General features: G+C 43.7%; 2 pseudogenes; one reads left to right on the forward strand and one right to left on the reverse strand.

Moving 5' to 3' along the window:
• LOC136479793 (uncharacterized) lies at positions 1–1,326 on the reverse strand (annotated as a pseudogene).
• Positions 1,327–14,421: 13,095 nt separating this feature from the next.
• On the forward strand, positions 14,422–19,952 carry LOC136479794 (probable cinnamyl alcohol dehydrogenase 1; annotated as a pseudogene).
• Positions 19,953–21,326: the final 1,374 nt, after the last annotated feature.

Consider the following 21,326-nt stretch of genomic DNA (forward strand, 5'->3'; position numbering starts at 1 on the left):
CTATGTGGCACTCCTGCTGCAAGGCAAAGCTTCCTTTAGATTGGTAACCAATGCACCATGGAACCCCTCTTCTTCCTCCCTTAGCCTTTGCAGGAAAATTGTTGAAAAGTACTCAGACTCCATAACCTGCACAAAAGCAGCAGAATTAATAATATTCAACATACCATTCCTTTTGTTAATAAGCCAAAATTGGCCTATATATACAATCAAAAGAACTGTGTACCTGAACAAAGACATGTCGTAACAACAAAATACAGCAAATGCACATTTACTACTCTGCTAATGACTCATAGAATAAGGGAACATAAGGAAGATAGTAAGGCCTGTTCATATGCATATGCCCTCTTGGTCTATGATAACGGATGACACAGGCATGGATGACATGAACCTTTCTACGGTCCATGTCATATGCAATTAGTGTTTTTTCCTCCCCAACAAAAAAAATCAAATTCCATTCTAGGTGAACTGTAATCACTCTATAGTCTGCATCACAAAGCTCAAAACCAAATTCAATATTGTTCTATCCAAATAGCTCCTGCGTGCTCACAACATGCTTCAATCTCCATTTATTAGTACCATAGTCTTCAAGTATCCACACTGAAAGCTGGGACATATTGTGAATATCGGCACAACACAAACACAAGTGACCCTGAGTTTGATGGATGGAGATTTTAGCACCACGTGGTTTAGGAATTGTCCTCCATATCCACAGCAACTATCATAGAGTACTCAAGCATGTGCATAAAACCATTATGAACGTAGTACAATACCCTCGCCCCATTCAGATTCCTTAAAGACCCAAGCTGCAATTTTAGATGAGTAGATCTCTACACCTACGCACACACCCTCCACCTGCACACATTCAATCATATGGAAGTGCGAGGACACTATTGGATCAAAACCCAAGCGAGCCTCACTAGCATAACGGATGCTATGCGGCAGTACAAGCCACTTCTTGGTCGTCGGATTGCAGAGAACATAGCAACGTAATCTATCAGGCCCAAGACACTAGCAGAGGATGAGGCCGCTACAGCAATCTGAGACCAGGACTTTGTCAAGGGGGAAGGGCATGAAGGACAAGGAGTGTCATTAACTAGTGATGCTGGTGAAGTGGCGATTGTCATTCCACCCACTGCCAAAGAGGAAGCCAACAACAATCTAGGAAAGCTCCTTACGGTGGTCGGGGTCGGAGATGACGCGCTTCCAGGAGTGACGGACAGACTTGCAGTAGCACAAGGACCGAGCGGGGAGGCGGCGGAGGATCTCAACAAGCACATGGTTTGTGAGGCTGCCCACTACGTTCCTCGTGTTGGGGGCCTCCTCCATCTGGAAGAGCCAGGACACCACCCGTCGAAGAGATGAGGCTGCCTGCCGTGCAATTGTATCAACCAATATTAGTAAGTAGATGAGTGTTGAGGAGAACGACCAATGATGGAAGTAAATAATTATTGCCCTTGCCTTTGGATCTGGCGGCGGTGAGCACGAGCAACCACGCTAGTGACAACAGCAGCTCAGTCGCTGGTGGATCTGTGCGGGCAGGCTGGTGAGGTGCACCGGCGTGGAGCAAGAGGTGTCCTGATGAGGACATGACCTCCATACATATGACCATGCTTGGAGAACCATATGGAGACCAAGGAGATCAGCGAGGGTGTCCTAACTGAGAAGGAGGCCCGAAGCTCATCCGGTTCGAGTCACCAAGGTGGAGGCCCAAATCAAGTTCGAGTCCATCTCGAGTTCTAGGACCAGTCTGTCATAAAACTCGTCACACGGGTGCGTCCGGGCTGTGTTTTCGATGATCCACATATGGATGGAAAGATAATTAGATAAGGAAGCCAATACAAGTGGTCTAGCGTCAAAAGACGTTCGGACTCAATGAGAATCGTCGAAACAATTCAGCGTCTAGAATCTGCCAGGGTGCTGCGACACCGTCTTTTGGTCCGTTGGACCGTGTATCGTGTTTGGGCCCGTTAGGGGCGCGTCCAGGGGGGTGACACCCAAGACTCTATAATTAGCAGTCGTCGCTCTCCTTAGGGTTTGGGTTTTGTTTAGTTCTTGATTTCCTCGTGAAACAGACGTCGTTTTGCTGCAACTGTGCCGCCAAGGCCGCTTGCTGTGAACCAGGGCCCCAGTTCTTGATCTTGTTCGCCTGTGGCGATTAGTCCTTTTGAATAAAGACTTGAACTTCTTCTCGTTATCATAAGCCTCATATTTATTTGCAATTTCAGATTGTATTCATCCCGTTCTTGCTTGTGTTCTCGATTCGCTTGCAGGAAAGCCTTCTCGGCGAGGTCAATCGCGTTCGCGTCGTTGATAACCAAAGGAGCAGTGGTGTAATAGTTGCGAGGGTCCGAATCAGTCTTGGTTCAAAGCCTAGATTGTGAACATTGAGTCTCCACCAATCGACGCTATCGTACCTATCGAAAGATCGGGCCTTGTCTACATCAAGTGGTATCAGAGACCTTGTTGCCCGTTAGGTATACTTTTATTTTTCCTTTTATCTATAGTCCACAAAAAGCAAAAAAAATATACACCGCCTCATATTCCCTGTCCTATAGCCTCGTTGTGCCGTGCAATTTTGTTTCTGTTTTGTGTTGTTGAGTTTGTGTCCTAGCGCAAGTTCTGGTTGCTAGTTATAGATTGTTTTTTAGTCCAGTTTGTGTCTTTTCCTTTGTTGTTCATCATAATCCATGAACACCTTCACGTCTTGTTGTGTTTCCTTTGTATCCATCAAACCCTAGTCCATGCCATCTAATTTATTACGCTTATTTCCCCGTTTGCATCTATCCATAGCCGCCGCAACAACTTTTGTGCGTATTGTTCCCGTTTTGTCCTCTAATTCGGAGTCCGTTCTCAAAACTGGTCTAGTTTTCGCATACGAACTCGGATTTCGACATTCCATATATGAAAATCGATCAGAAAAATATTTCAGATCCATTCGTCCCCTGCCTTGTCGGGTTCGGAAAATTTTATTTTGGCTAAAAACTGGTCACAAGATCCTCTTTTCGTGGTCACAAACTTTTTGTCAATTTTGAGCACGTCTTTTGAATTTTCCATAGGCCACGACTTTCACTTGTTTATGCTCATATTTTCTATGGTTACTTCTTTTCTGCTCCTAAGTGAAGAAAAAATATCAAAAAAATAAAAAGAAAAAGTCAAAGAATCCCCAAAAAACAACAATAGCCAAAAAATAGAGAAAAAAGAGGGGCAAAAGTGGAACAATATCTAGAGGAGCACATAGAGAGCACAATTTGAGCTGTGTTTGTGTGTGCAGATTTTCATCTTATTCCTAATCATATTTCTACTGTTCACATCACTTGATACATCTGGTACTTGGAACGTGAATAGGCCAGCAACTAAGACAAGTACTCGGGATACTTATTCAGCTTTGCTATTCAGTTGCGAATATTTGCTATTCCTTGCTACTATATTGTGCCTGTCCAAGCTCCACTTTCTTCTAACCAAGTACAGGTTCGCCTTGCAACTGTTACACTCAAGCTACAACGGTATCACAGTCACCGACCGATTGCACCGCCTGTTGGCTTTGGTAAGAACACTTGCAAGACGGTGGTAAGCCGTTTGAGATATTGCTTTCCACTTTCACCACCACCCAGTAGTTGCTAGTTGATAGGGATAATACTTTTGTATTGTCTTTTGTTGTCTTCTAATAATGACATGTTATTCGTATCCATTGACTTATGATGGTATAGGTGCTGATGAGTACATGGAGTGGGAAATTGCCATAGATAACATATTTGCTACTCGCTTTATGGGTCCAAGGAGGAAGGTAAAAAAATGCAGCTAGTGTGTTTGCGACATTCTGCTTTATCTTTGTGGGAGTCTTTAGATCCTTCTGATAAACCTCAAACTTGGAATGATATGAAACTCCTTATGCGAGAAACCTTTGTTAATCCACCTCCTGTTTTGACTTTATATGCTGAGGTGCACCATTTAGAGGAAGAGTCTCTTGTTATTCCTCCTGCTATGCCTAACCTTTTGCAGGACAATGTACAAAAGAGCGAGGATGACGTGACAGAAAATGAGATGCTCACAGCCTCATATGAAAATTTAGAACCATCAACTATTACTCCTGCTGAACATGAGAGCAAAGGTAATGCCCATGATGCTAAACTCACGGAAGGTGAGAGTTCTCTTGATGTGCTGAATTTTTCCACCAATCATGCTGTGATAGAGCAAATTTTAGTGGAGCCTTCGCTTGATTTACCTTTGTCACAAGATGATTTGCTTGATGTTCCTTATGACGAAGATGACTTGCATGATGATATTTATGTTATACCCATGCAATCATTGAAGAATGATCATGCTATATGTGTGCTGAAATCGAGCACTTGTGCTGAAAATAGACTTGTTATTCATAATGCTAGTGAAGTTGATGAGCTGAAATTGTTGTCTTCTTTAAATACTTTGGGTTACACTGAATTTGATGTTCTGTGTAATCTTAGTTCTTTAGAGGAGAAACTTTATGCATATGCTGATTTGCCATGGTTCTCTAGACATACATATCATGTTTTTGGTAAATATAACAACCAAGGACAATATTTGATACAACGAGTTAACATTTGTACAAATCCGAATTCTTCTTTTGTTGTGCAAAGTAATAATCAACTAGAGGACAATAAAATCAACACTGTTGTTATGTCATATTCCTCTAGTTTTGCTTTTCGAACACAAGTGGAATCCAAGAAAGGGAGCATATGTTTCTTGTTAGTACTAATCTTTTGTAGGATAGTATTGGCAAAGATCATGTGTATTTCAATCGAGCAGACCACATGTCTGTAGGACAAGACATGCTACAAACTTGGACATGTGGTCATATTCTTTCTCACAACATTGTCCATTCCCATTATTTTGGAAACCTCGTTTGTCCTCATGTTGTGCAGGATCGACTTCAAACAAAATCGACGCCGAGGATGACTTTTCGTCAAGAAAGGGAGGATGATGAGGACATGACCTCCACACATATGACCATTCTTGGAGAACCATATGGAGACCAAGCAGATCAGCAAGGGTGTCCTAACCAAGAAGGAGGCCCGAAGCTCATCAGGTTCGAGTCACCAAGGTGGAGGCCCAAATCAAGTTCGAGTCCATCTCGGGTTCCAGGACCAGTCTGTCATAAAACTGGTCACACGGGCGCGTCCGGGCTCCATTTTCGACGATCCACATATGGATGGAAAGCTAGTTAGATAAGGAAGCCAATGCAAGTGGTCTCACATCAAAAGACCTTCAGAATCAATGGGAATCGTCGAAACAAGTCAGCATCCAAAATCTGCCAGGGTGCTGCGACACTGTCTTTTGGTCCGTTGGACCGTGTATCGTGTTTGGGCCCGTTAGGGGCGCATCCAGGGGGGACGCCCAAGACTCTATAATTAGCAGCTATCGCTCTCCTTAGGGTTTGGGTTTTGTTTAGTTCTTGATTTCCTCATGAAACAAACGTCGTTTTGCTGTAACTGTGCCACCAAGGCCGCTTGCTGTGAACTAGGGCCCCAGTTCTTAATCTTGTTCGCCTGTGGCAATTAGTCCTTTCGAATAAAGACTTGAACTCCTTCTCATTATCATAAGCCTCATATTTATTTGCAATTTCAGATTGTGTTCATCCCGTTCTTGCTTGTGTTCTCGATTCGCTTGCAGGAAAGCCTTCTCGGCGAGGTCAATCGCGTTCGCGTGGTTGATAACCAAAGGAGCAGTGGTGTAACGGTTACGAGGGTCCAAATCAGTCTTGGTTCGAAGCCTAGATCGTGAACGTCAAGTCTCCACCAATCGATGCTATCGTACCTATCGGAAGATCGGGCCTTGTCTACATTCTGTCCTGCCGGTGATTGGTGGCTTGCATGCCTGTGAGTATGGCTGGTGTCGCCATTGAGCAGTGTTGACCAGGTGCGGAGGTGAGGAACAGCAGCAATGAGGATGAGAAAGGGTGGTGGGATGGGCTCGCCGTGTAACTTTTACGACCCGTGGGAATGAAAAATTCATCAAAACTTCCTAATTCCACGTGAGAGGGCTCCCACGCGGGAATGCAAATTTTGGAATGAAGCGGCGGTGAATGTACAGTACCATCACAACTAGATAGAAGTGGCGACTAATGCTGTACATACCGTCGGTGGAGATTGTGGCCTACGAAGATGTTAACACCGGAAGATGAACATATCAGCTGGATAGCAGATTCAACGTTTAGCATGTACTCGGATTGAAAGAAAGGCAATCTACGCACTTAGAAAAGCACAATGCCTTTACTCGGATTGAAAGGAAGCCAACTTGAGTTTGATACATTCATAGCTACTAAGTAGGGCGATAGTACAAAGCTAACAAGCATGCCTAAAGCTATAATGCACATATAATTTGTTTTAAACATAATAATTAGGCCCACACTACGCAAAAGCTAAAAGGTCATGATATGTGCATCATTTGTTCCATAATTAATAAATCTCCATAAGATCCTGTAGATCTTGGTCGACCTCCATGGCATCGTTGTGAATCTCCATGTCATCACGAGCATTCACCACTACTACCCTATCCACATCCATTAGTACACTTTCATCTACCTCATCGTCTTTGTCCACAAAGCACTGATTTGAAGAACCAATACTGAGGACAATAAGGCTCACAAGTTGTACTCCACGGAAATAAAAGGCCAAAAACTCCAAAACAAGAACATGCATTTTCATCTACTGAGGGAACAACAGTACTGTAGTTGAGTTTGGGTCCATCAAAAAAGGTCCGATTCAGTACAAAGGAAGATGGAATCAAGTGAAGTTACCATAGATCCGGGAGAAGCATATAAGCGCTAACCATGCGCTAAAGATTTGTGCGTTGGCGAGGATGGAGGTGATGTAGCAGAGAGCAAGAGAGAGGCTCCCTTCCGTCCGCTGGTAGCAAGGTGAAGCAGAGAAAGGGAGCAAAGAGGGGAATGGATGGGAAGGAGGTGTGGTAGGACCGTGGGAGTCTATATAGAGCTCAATAAATTGTTCGCTCCTATAGCAGTGCCTCTCTTATGCATTTAATTCAACACCAGGTTAATCACGATGCATTTAGTTCAAAAATAGTTTTACAAAAGTGACACAATTTAGTCGGACACATCAATTGATACTTGGAACTACTGCAGTGAACTAAGCTTGCCAATGAAGATGCCCACGACTAAGGTAAGTTCAAAATAGGTGAAAGAAGAATAGTAAGCACAATTCTTTCTCAAAGGTACTAAATCTTCCTTCATCTTCGTTGGAACCCTCGCCATTTCTTCAATCTATGGCATATGTTCCACCTCCTGCAGGTCTTCATTTGTTCTAACATTCGCCTCCTCCTTTAGATCCCTTATCTTGTTGCATGAATCCAAAAGCAAAGTCTTTTGAAATTTTCTATATGGGGGATCATACCACTCATAGAACTCGCAATCTAAGTCGGACTACAAAAAAAACCAAAATACTATAAGTACATCGCGATTTCAGCTTTTGCATTGGGAAAACTGAATAAACAAGAAAGAAATCGAGTTACATTTGCCCTATAGCATCTGTGGTACAGACGTCCTAGGTTTTCGTCACTCCATGAAATCCACCGAGGCGTTTTCAAGCCGCAGCGACACAAAATTGGTGGCCGGTATGCAAAGGGGTGGTCATGGTACAGGATGGGCGGCCCCCTCCCATTGTAGCCTCCTCCGCTGGAAGCCGGTGTTCTTCTCACGAGGCTGCCCGGGGATGGTGCCGACCACTGCGAGGAGTTGGAGCTAGATCTAGTTATCGAGCAATCAGGGTTCAATGTGCACTGAGTCATAAGGTCGGCCAGGGTCTTTTGTCTTTGCTTTGTGTGCCTCCTTCCAAGGCTTCAACACGTCCTGGAAAACCCTCGCACTCCTAACAAGATGAGATCCTCTATCCGGTGATTCATGGAACTATCCACCATAGAAGGAGGCCCGTTTTGCCTCTTTTTTGCATACATAGAGATGTACACGTGGACCACAATCAAGACCAACACATATATAGTCGACCGAGGCACACATTGAATTAACAGTTCAACCAAAAGAATAGTTCAACAATTATGCAGTACTTATACATACTAATCGAGAGGCTTCAATACTTAGTGGGAGTGTTGGCGGTCCTTAACTCCTAAAATCAACCACCAAATCTCGCATAAAATGCACTCATATAAACACCAAACATAGTATTAGGGATTATAACTAACAAATTCCATAAGTTTTGGTGATTGTTCATTTGCAGGAGGACATGTGTGCAAATACATAAAAAGGGCCAAGAAAATACCTTGAATAAATAGAGAAATGGAAAAAGACCACTTACCAGACAAACCTGGGCCAAAGCACGAGAAGACCAGACCCAGGCCTAGCACACAACCGACCAGCCAAAGGTGGTTGGGGGCGGCACTACCTAGGGACGGGCGACCCAGGGGGTCAGCCGACCCCCTGTCCGCGCCTTTCGCCCCCAGCCTCCATGTGGCAACCATGCATTACTCCTTGAAGGCGGTTAGAGGGTGGATTCCTATAATATTCCCCCAGAACTGACCTTGGAGTACTATTTAAAGAGAGGAAGAGCTCTCATCCAACGGGGAGAATACACAAGAGACAAGAGAAGAGCCCCATTTCAAGTTTAGCTCTTTAGCTATGGTTACTGTAGGGAGTGAGTGAGGAAGAGTTAGAGGAGTACCGAAGTTGTCGACTCTCTCTAAGCTTGTACCTCAATGAATCTCTTGCTGTTTGGAGTACAGAGTTTCGTGTTCTCTACGGTGGTGAGTTCTCAAGGCAAAGCTAGTTTTGTTTACTATTTGCTTGCGGGTTTGTCATTCGTTCTAGTAACGAATGCTCTAATAGAGGACTCCTGATAAAGACGAAAAATCTTGGCCGACACTAGAGTAGTAATCGGTAGCTTAGACATGGTGTCTAAGCTATAGGTTACCTTCATTTGCCTTGTTCCCCACAGTTGAGAGGTAGGAGGCAGGTGGTGACAGCCATGTCCATCCTTTATTTCCCTCCACGTTTGGGTTTGGTGTAGAGCTATTGGCCGACATCACTTGGCAGACCAGGTGCGATCCGGTGCTCTAAGCAAGCTCATAGTGATCAAGCTAACTTATCCTAAGATCTCTATCCCTAGAAAACCACGCTACCTGAGCCACTTTCCCTCTTGTCATCTTGGGTTAACTAGCTTAGAGACGTGTACATTTCCATTCCTTGTGAAAATACGATACCCTGAATACTCCCGGGTGAAGTGCTACAACGGTATATCCATGCACTTGTGGATTTATTTGTGAACATTAATAAATACCAACAAGCATTTCTGGCGCCGTTGCCGTGGAATGGTCATCGTATTATCTCCAAACCTAGTTCACCTGTGTATCCCTTTGTTTTACCTTTCTTTTCTTTTTATTCTTCTCTAATGGAGCAACTATCGACATAGAATTTTCGTCCTGTGCCGAGGACACACGCAGCAAGCCGGAAGGGTATGCTCGATGGAGCTGTAGATCCGCCTTGCTTCAGCACAGGGGTGGTCGATCTTGTGCACTCCTCCCGAGACGTGCTAGTCAATTTGACCCTGTAATTGACAAGGAGAGAAAGTTCATCAGTAATTAAGGGCGGAACTTGCTAGTGTTGCCAGACAGTCCCAAATGTGCGGCTATAAGAGCCGATATGAAAGGAGATCGACTAAATAGTCGATTCCAGCATATTCATGAGAATCAATTGGTTAAAGCTCATTGGGTTGCATAAGAAGAATCGGTTATCATTCAGGATAAATGTCATTATTTACACAAATATTAATCAATGGCAATAAGATGTCAACAATGATTGGTTTGTACTGAGCCAATGATTACAAGTAACCGAACCCCTTTTTATATAAAGAAACAATTCAACACCATTTAACCGTTTAATAGAGATAAATCTAATGAACATGTTAGATCTAATCTATCGCTATGACCAGTGGGGCATGAGGCTAAATCATGCAGGTCGTAATACAATAATAAGATCATGGGGCTAACATATCTTTCAACCTATCTTTACTTCAATGGTCTCGTGATGCGAACTATTCATGAAACCACTCGATATCGGCTAAAATAGCCGATTCAGGCATAGCGCATAGTTAAAGTCATGCCTTATTAGCAATAGATCTATCAAATAACGATCCTCACTCCACGGTGCTAACAGTGGGGTGTGAGGCAGAATCACACAGGTCGTGATAACGGGCCATGGAACGGTTCTCGCTAGCCAATAAATCTACTCAAGATGCAACACGCCTTAACCGCACGCTATGCATGATCAGGATTGACATAAAACAGCCGATAAAATATAACTCATCGTTTAAGGTGTAGATTAGATCAATTTAGATTAACAAACGATGGGCTAAATAAGATATAAGGCCGATCTAGATCAATCCCAATCGGGTAGAGTGATATTGCTATAATTAAATAAATAATGAAAGCAATAAGCAATATCGGTAACTTAATGAATCTACCAAAGGCTGTCATCCTAAGGTAGAGCCGATAACTTAACCTTGATCTAGTTCATGCAGTGGGGGTCGACCAGATCGATGCAGCCATACTTGAACTAGGCAAGAGTCGATAACTAACTTATACCAGAGTCGCAGTGGAGGTCGACCGGATCAATGCAGCCATACGAACAGAGGTATAAGCCATGACGGTACTTACAACAAGCAGTGGAGGTCGACCGGATCTATGCAGATGTACTTGCTGAAGAACTCACCGAGATCTACTCTACTCCTATTCTAAGGGTGGCCGGAGCCGAAAAATTAAATAACTGGTATATTGGATTGATTGTTGTCCTTTACAATAGCCGGGGCTTGATATTTATACCTGGAACCTGCGCATGACTCCTATCTAAGCATGACTCATCACAATTTTAACCCTAAAGAAAACATTCCTAATTTAAGATAACTTGGACTCTAATCTTTCCGTTTTTGTAGAGTCCAACATGTTTTGTCCTGGCGCCGAACGTAGCCTTTGTCGTTATCCACTGGCGCTATCTGAAGAAAGCCGATTCCAGTCTTTGCATCCGAATCAGCTGGTTCCGATCTGCACGCAATTGATTCCTTGATGACATGATCTTGGGAGCTTTCGAGTCCCTGCGACTCTTCTTCCAAATTCTGGTGTAAACACATGCCCCCAATTTTGGGATAAAAGTAATTTTATTCCAAAATTATCATGTCTGTATCCCTGATTGGTCCACAGTCATGGGTAGAGAACCTTGAGCTGGGGCCCACTGTTATCGCCGCTTGCATCCACTCATGAGCCCATGCCTCAAAACCTTTTAACAAGAATGTCACTGCTTCACGGGCACTTGGATTCATCTTCTCGGGCCGGCTATGAAATGCCTATCCGACCCTGGCGAGAGCGACTCAATCAATTTAGCCATGTTTTTCTTCCATCTGCTCCCTCGAGCGCTCTCGACTCCGCTGGATCCTCTATGGTCTATCCTTTTGCTATGAAGATCTTGAGCGGCTAGAATAATTCTTGTGCATAGGGTGATTGTGTCACTTATTCTAGCGCCTCATTGAGCAAGAAGACTAGCCATTGCGGTTAGCAAGACCACCTTTACCTGCCCATATGGAACGTACGCCTATCGAAGAATGTCTTTTGGTTTCTATAACACACCCGCTTTGTTCCAATGGTGTATGGTGTCTATTTTCTCTGACATGATCGAGGAAATCATGGAAGTCTTCATGGATGACTTTTCTATCTATGGGAAAACCTTCGATCATTGTCTAGAAAATTTAGACAGAGTCTTGCAAAGATGCCAAGAAAAGGACTTGGTGCTTAATTGGGAAAAGTGCCATTTTATGGTCTGAGAAGGCATTGTTCTTGGACACCTTGTGTCCGGAAGGGGGATTGAGGTGGACAAAGCAAAAATCAAAGTTATAGAACAACTCCTGCCTCCTGTAAACATGAAGGGAGTCCATAGCTTCCTAGGTCATGCAGGGTTCTATCGATGCTGCATTAAAGATTTCTCTCAGATGACTAGACCCCTCATGAACCTCCTCGCTAAAGATGCACCTTTCGAGTTTACCGATGAGTGTTTAGATGCTTTCCACATCCTTAAGAAAGCACTCGTCTCGGCGCCAATCATTCAACCCCATGATTGGGTGCTACCTTTTGAGATCATGTGTGATGCTAGTGACTATGTTGTTGGGATAGTCCTTGGCCAAACCAAAGATAAGAAGCATCATGCTATTGCTTATGCAAGCAAAACACTGACAGGAGCACAACTTAATTATGCAACCACTGAAAAAGAACTCCTAGCAGTTGTTTTTGCTATTGATAAGTTTAGATCTTACTTAGTTAGAACAAAGATTATCATTTACACTGATCATGCTGCTTTAAAATATCTACTCACTAAGAAAGATGCTAAACCTAGATTAATAAGATGGATACTTCTACTCCAAGAATTTGATCTCAAAATAAAAGATAAAAAGGGAGTAGAGAATACTGTTGTAGATCATTTGTCGTGTATGCAAGTCACTAACATGTAGGAGCTCCCCATAAATGATTTTCTATGCGACGACATGCTACTAAAGTGATGGACTCCAACCCATGGTATGCAAACATCGTGAACTTCATGGTTGCAGGATATGTGCCACCAGGGTAGAATAAGAAGAAACTCCAATTCGAAAGTAGACACCACCTTTGGGATGACCCATACCTGTACAGGGTATGCTCTGACGGATTGTTAAGGAGATGTGTACCAATGGCAGAAGGGATACAGATCATAGAAAGATGCCATGCAGCAAAATACGGAGGCCACTACAGAGTGTTCCGCACACAAGCAAAAATCTAGCAATGTAGATTCTTCTAGCCCACAATGTACGAAGACATCAAAGAGTTCATCCGAAGATGTCAGAAGTGCCAGCTACATGGGAACATCACTGCTCACAATGCAATGCCCCTGACATACAACCTACAAGTGAAGTTATTTGACGTATGGGGTTTTGACCTCATGGACCATTTCAAAAGTCCTATGAATGCGAGTATATCCTAGTAGCCATTGACTACATGTCCAAGTGGGTGGAGGCACTACCATGTAGAGCTATCGACATCAAGCATGCACAGAAGATGTTCCATGAAGTGTTTTTTCCTCGCTTTGAAACACCCAAGATGGTCATAAGTGACGGAGGGTCTCACTTCACTGATAAGACCTTCCGAAACTTCTTGGAAGAGCTTGGAGCAAGGCACAACATCGCCACACCTCATCACCCTCAGACAAGTGGTCAAGCAGAGACATCCAACAAACAAATCAAAAACATTCTGTAGAAAATAGTCAACGAGATGGGGAAGGGATGGGAAAACAAGCTACCTGATGCACTTTGGGCATACAGAATAGCTTACAAGACCCCTATCGGCATGTCACCATACTAGCTTGTGTACGAAAAAAACTGCCACTTACCAGTTGAGCTAGAGCACATAGCTCACTGGGCCATCAAGAGCTGGAACATGGATATTAAGCTAGCCAATAGAAATAGGCAAATGCAGAAGAATGGAGAGAAAGAGCATACCATAGTGCCAAGTTGTACAAAGAAAGAACTAAAAGATGGCACGATCGCAGAATCAAACCAAAAGAAATAAAAAGGGAGATAAAGTGTTACTATTTAACTCAAAGGTCAGGCTTTTTGGGCAAGGAAAACTTCATAGAAAATGGAAGGGGCCATACACCATCATCAACACATCGTCACATAGCACGATCACAATTCAAGATGATGAAGGTAATATTTCAAAGGTAAATGGTCAGCAATTAAAAGTTTTTCTTCAACCCTTGCACAAATTTGAAGAGGAGATATATGTCATAGAATTAATTGATTTCAATGCATTGCATTAGCCTTTCCTCTATTCACTCTTCTCAAATAATCTTGACCACATACATATCTCTCACTTAAATACACTTAAAAATATCATAAAAGTTTGGGATCCAGCGGAGATCAAGTGGGGTCGACTGACTCCAGGGGTCGGGTGACCCAGCCCTAGCTTCTTTATGCCCCAGATTTTTTGTCAGCAGTAGATTTGGTGCCCCAACATTGATTTCCTGAGTTATGGCACGTCTTGACTGCGTTTTATTCCGGTAGAGGCCATTCTCCACTATTTAAACCCCCTAAGCCTTTGCCTTCTCCTCACACCAACACCTCTCCCTCTCTTCCTCCAAACATTCTCATGGCTGGTAAGACACTAGCTCTCTACACTGGCTCTAGCTCCACCTATGAGCTTTAAGGAATTCCATCACCTGCAAACCAGCTTTTCTTCACCAATGAGTGCATCACAGAAGAAGCTAGAGCCATCACCCTAAAACCCCTAGCCATTCTAACACCACAAGAAAAGGAGATCGGAGCCAGCCAAGGGTCAAGCCTCAACAACTCTGGATTAGTAGCAAGGTCCGTTGCACCCAATGGCAACGAAAAGGCAAAAGTGGGGCGCATGCATCCCTATCAAAGACCTACCACGGGTGCCATCGATCTCAAGAAGAAGGGTAACTTCCAAGGGGATGACGGTCCAACCATGAAACCGGGAGAGACATACAAGAATTCTCTTGTAACGCCATCAGGCGACGTGTGCTACCATACTTACTCTAGTTCGTCCTTCCCTCCCAAAAGCCCTCCTTCGAAACCTCGCTTCACTGTTATAGGAATCCGCAAGCAAGGAGGTGGGTATGGGAAAGCTGTAAAACCAGTGCTGGCTCCAAAAGATAAGGAGCAGCCTGAGTCTTCTCACAGGCACATCAAAGTCAGGAGGCACATCCTGCCTCCTACCATCAAGCAACCTCCCAGGTAGTTTGAAAGTAGCAATGAGGAGTAAGAACCAAAGGAGCCTACCATCGCTCAGCTAAGCACCGCAATTAGATCCTTGCGCTTAGAAAATAGGCGACTTCACAACCGTTTAGCGGAGTACATCATCAAAACTATAAATTTTGAGGATGGCATCAACCACATCCACAATGGTATGGGCATGAAAATGAATCGCCTAGCCAGAGCCATAGGGAAGAAGACGCGGTTGACCCATACTTTTAAACCTTCCCTACTAGAATAACTTAGGCGCATTTTATTTTCCTGATTAGTTTTATTTCCTTTACTTATTTCAATCATGTAATGCACCTATATCATCTTGAATTTTATAAAAACTCAGCTCCCCAGTATTTTTACTGGTAGAGCTTTTATCTCCACTTGTATTGTGTTTTCTATGTCTTGAAATAAAAACCAGGTACAACAATAAGTGTGGGGGAGAAGATCTACACAAGCATCTACAATAACCTCCCCTAAAATGATGCACAAAAGATCACAATTCCAAGGTTTGATTCACCGGTTTGATTCCTTTCCAGGCCCCGCTATCGATCCAACCGGCGGTGGAACTACATCACCATCGCTTATGTAATAAATGGCGGTGATAATGGCAACAGTGATCGCTCGATCTGTAGTAGTGTGAACACCAAGATTTATTCCTGTTGTTCAGTTGCTTGCTGGCAACTTACGTCCATGTTGTGGCGAGTCCAAGCTAGGTGGCTCACATGCTAATTGGCATCACACGCCAAGCCCACACCAAGGGCGCCGTAAGAACCACACTAGAGAGCACTCCACAAGCCACAATTCCACTAGAGTTGCTTTTTGCGAATCTCCCGCGGGGAATAAGCACAAGAACCCCTCACAATGCCTTGATCGGAGCCGGCAACAATCACCAAAGCCGCTCAACGATCCTCTGCTGCTCCAAATCGTCGAGGTGGCAGCAACCACCAAGAGTAACAAGAAATCTCGTAGCAAACATGATCACTAGTGCCACTAGATGCCTCAACTCAATGCAAGTGCACTAGGATCACTCCTAATCTCACTTAGGATGAAGCAATGACCAAGGAGATGAGAGGTAGGTGTTTGGCTCAGCTCTAGGGGGTGTATCACACATGAAAAATGCCAAGAGAGCCGGCCACAAGCTGGCCAAGCCCCTTAAATAGACCCCCAAGATCTCCACTAGATGTTACTCCAACAAACCGACCGTCAGACCTTCTTTATGGGACCGTTTGACCGGCCGACGGCTCGGTCTGACCTCTTCCGCGATCGCCACATGTCCGCACCTTTGAATTCGACCGTTACGTACCCAAACAGTCGACTACATGGTCTGAGGCCGACACCCATCAGACCAATGCCACTCACGGTCCGATGCAGTCCAGAGAGGGGCCAGAGAGCGCAAAATGACTTTGACTGAGTCCGACGCAGACCGTCGAACCAATTCCAAGGGTCTAACGCCCCTTTGACTGTGCGCCCACTCAGCTGACCATGGTGAATAGTGCCACAGTATAGTCCAACGGTGCACTTCACCATGGTCCGACGCTCTCACGTGCTCTCGGCCTCTCTGCGCAGTTAGGGTTAGGCGTAGGACCTTGCCTCCAATGGTCCGATGCTTTACCTTATCAAGGTCCGATGCTACGCAGAGCCACCTTCTTTTCTATTTCGTCAACCCTTTCCCTCATGTGCTAACTCGGAAGCGTTTCCATCACTTGTGTACATGAGTTAGCATCTTCCAAAGCATTTTCACAAGGTTTTGTTAGCTCACTAGGTCCTAATGCACATGCAAAGAGTTAGTTCACCTAGTGACACTTAGATAACTGCATTTCACTTTGAGTTTTCCACTCTTTATAGTACGGCTATCTATCCTAAACCCTATCATGCACTCTTATTGCATCTTGACCGGCAAACAAAATGCCCAAGCTTATACCTTTGCCTTGAGCCCTTGCATTTTGTTTTTCTCTTTCTTCTTTTCCAAGTTTGTAGCACTTGATCATCAATTGGCCATCTCCATCACCTTGAGTGCCATCCTTGCTCCGCCTTGGATGTGAACCAACCTATCTCATAAATAACACTAGAGCATAGGGTTAGTTCACTTGGTTGTCTCAATTAGCCAAAACCAAACATAGGGCTTTCAGAGGCCCGACAAGTACGGAGATTCCATAGCGCCTGCCTGTTCAACGGGCGTGAGGCTCTATTGGCCACTCCTTCGATAGGGTCACACAACTGGGTGACACAATAGGACAAGTGACCTAGGGCTCCTTCACAACAAAGGAAGCCTCGAGAAGGTTCACCCAAGGGAGGCCGCACCGGAGCCGACAGCCCCTAATGGTCAAGTGCCAGGCGGTGGCAGCAATGTCAGGCAGTGGCTGCAGCTCCATCGACTCCTCCCTACGTGACGAAGGCAAGGTCCATACACGCCGCGGCATCATACTCCTACACCCGGCGTACGTACACCATAGACTCGAACCCAAAACCAACTTGTACCCGACCCCTCCTTAGGATATAAGGGGAGGGTCAGCTCCTGGAACAAAAAGAGAAGAGAAGAGAGGAGGATCGAATAGTAGACAATCCCCAACTAGGCCAATTCGACAACCTAGCTAGAGAAGGCCGGTTCCTTACTCGCTGCGGATGAACACCTCCGACGGGCCGTAGGATAGCACCGAGCGATCCCCCGCTAAACTCTCGATCTCCATTGTTGTAACCACCGATTTGGGTGCTCCTTAACACGAAGAACACCTCACTGCTGGGCATAGAGCTCAGAAGCCCGAACTACGATAGATTGCCATGTCTCTCTTGTGTTTTTGAGTGCCCAAGCCACCGGAGACCCACACATCGACTTCTGACGAATAACCACGATGCTCGCCGCGGTTACGAACCCGTGACAGTGTGTCAAACTAAGTAAATAGTGAAGTTGATGCTTACTACGGGGTATATATTGGGTCCATGGGATTGCAGAAATTTGAGTGCAAATAGCAACATGCTTGTCTCTTGTGCAGCTAGCTTATTGGTTTCATTCTCATAACGTCTTCTTATGGGAGGTACTGTGTGTATGATAATTTGCAGAGCAGTGCAAAGCAGCGACGTTTCACTGAAGATCATATACCGTGGAGTCTATTATGCTGACATTATTTCTACACAAAATAAGCACAATAATTCAAATATCCTTTGGTTCCTGGGTAAGCTTTTTAGATCAATATGTACATTGAATCCCTCAGAGTAAAAAAACAAATTGTTAGGAAGTGCTGCCTATTGGCTAAACGTGGTGTTTGTACTGTATATTTGTCAATGTTATTGATTTGTGCAGGCATGAGATAGCTGGGGTTGTAACTGATGTTGGTGCAGATCAAAGGCTTTAAAGTGGGTGACCATGTAGGTGTGGGAACCTATGTGAACTCATGTCGGGATTGTGAGAACTGCAACAGCTCTCTAGAGAATTACTGCCCAGAAACAGTTTTTACTTTCAACAGAACTGATACTGATGGAACTATCACAAAGTGGGGTTACTCCACTCATATTGTAGTCCATGAAAGGTAAGGCAGTACCATTTTAGTTGCCTGTTCAAACAAGAACCTCTAAATTGATAAAAGCTAATTTTAGGGATGAAAACAGGCTCCTAATTTATTTTGTTCCACTATAATTTTATTTTCTTATTTAATCATACTGTGTAGTCTCTTATGGGAGGTGAGTAAAATTGTATTATTGTTGTCCAACCATTTTTTTTTTAAAATCAATAAATGATGAAAGAATAATATATAGGGCCCATATAAGTAGTTATACCTTGATGCTGGTTCAAGTTCAATACAGCTTTTCTGATAAGGTAAAACTTTCTGTTGATTAATTAACATTTTAGGTACCGTTTCAAAATACCCGATGGCTACCATTTGGCAAAGGCGGCACCTCTTCTATGTGCTGGAATCACTGTGTTATACTCCAATGGTGCGGCACAACATGAACCAACCTGGAAAGTCGCTAGGAGTCATTAGACTGGGTGGTCTGGGTCACATGGCAGTGAAATTTGGTAAAGCCTTTGGTCTTAAGGTCACAATTTTCAGTACAAGTGAATCAAAGAGAGATGAAGCCATCAGCATCCTTGGAGCAGATAATTTTGTTATATCATCAGACACACAGCAGATGGAGGTACCACACATTGCACAGTTTCAACATACCTTAGTACTTGATCTATTCCATAATATGAGACATTTTAGCTTTGTCCTAAGTCAGATTTCTCTAATTTTGATCAAGTTAATAAATAAAATGCACCAGTACCAACAGCATTAAATTGAATCCACCATGAAATATGTCTTGATATTGCACTTATATGGTATTGTAGGTGTTAATATATATTTTCTATAAACTTGGTCAAAATTAGAGAAATTTCACTTAGGACAAAACTAAAATATATTGCATTTCGGAAAGGACGGAAGATGCCATGTTTTTCTTGTTGATAATGATCACATAATTTTGTATTAGTAGCAAAACAACAATAAAGTCGGTATGACACCACCTTTTGGTGGTAAGATTTTTTTTCTGCATTTTATTGTCAAATATACAAGCATATCACATTATTTTCACTAGAAAAAAATAGGCCAGCAGAACACTATCTTTCATTCCAAAGTTCCAGGCAACCAGTTCTGTATATGACCATGGATAGCTTTCTTATGCTGAAAAGAAAGATGTGTTGCTAAATAATGTTTGTTCTGCTTAACCTGAAAATTGATTGTGACTATATTGATCTCTTGCTTTTGGAGTCCCTGAAAAACTTGCTGCACTTCATAGCTGACACAGCTTCTGGTGATCATCCATTTGATCCATATCTCTCACTCCTTAAGTTTGGTGGTGTGATGACAATAGTGTGCTTTCCAAGTGAGATGAAAATGCATCCTGCAAGCCTCAATCTTGGTAATTCTCTGTTCTGACACTCGTGTAGTGAAAATATATAAACGTGGTAACAGAAGCAAAATCATTTAGATTTAAACTGAACTTCTTTTTTAGGTGGAGGTACAAAAGGCATCGAATATATGATTAACTTTTTCTGCAGAGAACAAAATCTATCCAGCGATTGAGATTATCAAGATGGATTATATCAACGAGGCTCTTGCGAGGCTTGTTAATCGAGATGTGAAATACCGCTTTCTCTCGTCTTTTTGTCAATATATGAGAGCAATCACAATGTAAGTCATTCCAAATGAAGTGTAAACATAATAAATAATAGGGGAAATAAGTATATTTGTAATGATAAAGTCGCTCAAGCGTGTTTGGTTTAGGGGTGGCCAAGGAAGGACTGGTTCGACCCGTTTTGGTAGTGTTTAGAATAAGCACTGTGTCAATGTGATCGACAATACCTCTTAGTCCTAGTTTGCTGCTTGCTCTTACAAATAAAATAATAGCAGACTAGTCTATCTGCAATGCCCATATCAGCAGTAGTGCTCTTTTACCTGCAACAGTTTGAGTCAACTAGTAGACATATGCACATATGTATCAAAAAAATTATTATATTTTTATCCACTAATTGACCTTATCATTTTTCCTTTTATGAAAACATCTAGCAGAAAAATAAATGGAATGTTTCAAATTACTACATCTGCCTATAGCCCAGGGTTCTGGGATTCGGCCCGAATGGACCGGATTTCACCGAAATTCGTCCATTTTGGCCAGGTCCGAGATAAAACTAAATCGGTCAAAATATTTCGGCCCAATTAAATTTCCTGCCCGTTTTATGGTCCAACAAGAGCCCACGAATGTACGTCCATCAGTATGACGCTAAAAAACTTCGTCACGGTGCCTAGCTTTCTTGCGAGCCGCCGCCGGCAGCATCGTCTCCGCTCCCTGCCGCCTGCGCCAGCGCTACTGCAGCCACTGCGAGAGCTGTGGTTGCTTCCCTACGTCTGAGCTCGCGCCATGTACACTCCTCGACGCCACCCGCGTGCCATGGCCACTCCTTGACGCTCGACGTCACTGCATCTGATGCGTCGTTGCTGCCATCTGCACCCCCTGCTGCCACCACCGCGCCGTCGCTGCCCTCCGCGCCACCTGCGCGTTCCCTGTAGGCGCCGCGTGCACCCTCTCCAAGCCCACTGCCATGCCTGGTCATTTGGGGAAATTTTGTTCAAATTTCATTCAAATTTTGAGTGGATACCGGGCCGAATTTTCCGAATTTCGTCCAATTCGGTGGGCTCTGAAATTTTTTGAGAAAAGAATCCCAGAACCTTGCTATAGCCTCGCGTCTGATGATTCTCACATTTCCTTTTGGACCCTGATTTCAGTTCTTTACAGTCATTTTCTTTCAGAAAGTGAGCAATCTCATGCAGTTTCAACCTTAATTCCACACTTCTGGCCTGAAATATTAGATATAGCAAATAGAATTCAAAATACCATTTGTAAAATATGATATTTTTTCTAGCGAGGTAGTGAGGTCCGTGGACAGACATGATAAACTACAAATGGCCCCGATATGATCATCTAGTCGGTGAACCTAGATTTGCCTGACAACAATATGCCATCTCGTCTTCATCTATGCCTGATTCCTCACAGCCATGTTGTAGGTAGGAG

The sequence above is a fragment of the Miscanthus floridulus genome, chromosome 9, assembly GCF_019320115.1.
Source record: "Miscanthus floridulus cultivar M001 chromosome 9, ASM1932011v1, whole genome shotgun sequence".
In the NCBI taxonomy this organism is placed as follows: Eukaryota; Viridiplantae; Streptophyta; class Magnoliopsida; order Poales; family Poaceae; genus Miscanthus; species Miscanthus floridulus.